Raw genomic sequence first — 2,035 nt, forward strand, 5'->3', positions numbered from 1 at the left:
TGATCTATTTCATGTGTAGTGCGTTTATCTGTTGCACTTGAAAGCATGCCTATATTTCTGTACCATTATTTTTACTGGACTGTACCTGCAGAGCTCATCATTTCTTTCAGCCCAGAGGTTAGTCTTGTTACTTATTGAGTTAGCTGTACTCATACTATACTCTGCACCTCGTGTGCAGATCCAGGTTCTTTCGGACACGGAGATTGTTAGATTTCAAAGTACTATCAGTTGGAGACTATCAAGGTAACTGCTTGGCGTCCGCTGACATTGTCTCTCTTTCCTTCAGTTATTATACTGTTCTATACTTTCATACGGTGGTTTTTATCAGTTAAACATTGTATTCATATTAGATGCTCATGTACTCAGTGACACCGGATTTTGGGAGTGTTATATTTGAAATTTGAGATTTCTTCCGCTGAATTTAACTATTTTATTTTCAAATTTAAAAGAAATGGTGTTTTATTGGGATTTTTGGCTTGCCTAGTATTGAGATAGGTGCCATCACGACATGTGAGATTTTGGGTCGTGACACACCCCCTATAACTCCTTGTGTATTCGACCCCGACTCATTGTCATGACCCAATTTCCCCTACCGTGCGACGTCGTGATAATACCTAGTCTCTACAATTAGGTAAGCCTAACATTTGCTAAATAAAGAAATGAAAACATGAATTAAACAATGAACTGTTCAAAATACACAGAAATTCCAAAACCCGAAATATCGTAAGTCACAAGCTACATAAGAAAACTAGTATCTCTATACATCAGAGTCTATCAAAAGAAAATACAGAAGATAATAGACATGAGGAAGAGCAAAAATGGGACTCCGAGGTCTGCGGACGCGGCAGATATACCTTGAAGTCTCCAAAGATGTCCCGGCTCACTGATAGTGCGGCTGATAAGGAACACCTGGATCTGCACACGAAAAATATGTACACAGGAGTAGCATGAGTACACCACAATTGGTACACAGTAAGTGCCAAGCCTAACCTCGGTAGAGTAGTGACGAGGTCAGGTCCGTGCCCTACTAGAATATGACAATAAAGTAAGGCAAGAATGAAATATCGCAGTAAAATAAAGACTGAAATTTAACAAGAAAGAATTCATAGAAGGTAGCAGCTCAATACAGAGAAATACAACGCGGGATCTCCCGAGATACCGTCTCGTAGTCCCAAACATAAATGTGGAGGGGGATCTCCCGGAATACCGTTCCGTAGTCCCAAAGTAAATATGCAAGACAGGGAGGATCTCCCGGAATACCGTTCCGTAGTCCCAAAGTAAATATACAGTACATGGGGATCTCCCGGAATACCGTTCCGTAATCCCAAAGTAAATATGCAGTACAAGGGGATCTCCCGAAATACCGTTCCGTAGTCCCAAAGTAAATAAGCAGAGCAAACAATAGAAATACGACTACATCACAAGATCTTACGATTTAGACTAAGTACCAGTCAAGGAAGAAGCAGAAAATTCACTAAGCATGCTGCACAGAGTTCACATAAGTAGTTAAGACACGTAGACATGCTGTATTAGACTAAACAGGATGGCTATATATATTGGAATAACTCAATTAAGAATGAAAATATATTAATACTTATTAAAATGGTATAACTCAAAATAAAAGAAAAACAGGTTGCTGCTAAGTAAGAAAATCGGGTTTTTCCACAACTAGCCTGTGTACGTACTCGTCACCTCACATACACGGCGCTCACATATCACAATAGTTATAAATCTTAGGGGGATTTTCCCCGCACACAAAGTTAAACAAGTCACTTACCTCGAACCAAGCTCAATCAATCGGTCATAATGCTTTTCCCACGAATATCCGGCTCCAAATGGCCCAAATCTATCCAAAAGCAATTACATATCATAAATACAACCATAATAGACTCATCTAATTAATGAAATCAATACTTTAACAAAAATTCCGAAATCCGTCCTAAAAAGTCGACCTGGACCCACTTCTCGGAATCGGGTAAAAGTCACAAAATCCGAAAGCCCATTCACTCACGAGTCTAACCATATAAAACTTTCT

Source organism: Nicotiana tomentosiformis, chromosome 4 (genome assembly GCF_000390325.3).
Source record: "Nicotiana tomentosiformis chromosome 4, ASM39032v3, whole genome shotgun sequence".
Classification (NCBI taxonomy): Eukaryota; Viridiplantae; Streptophyta; class Magnoliopsida; order Solanales; family Solanaceae; genus Nicotiana; species Nicotiana tomentosiformis.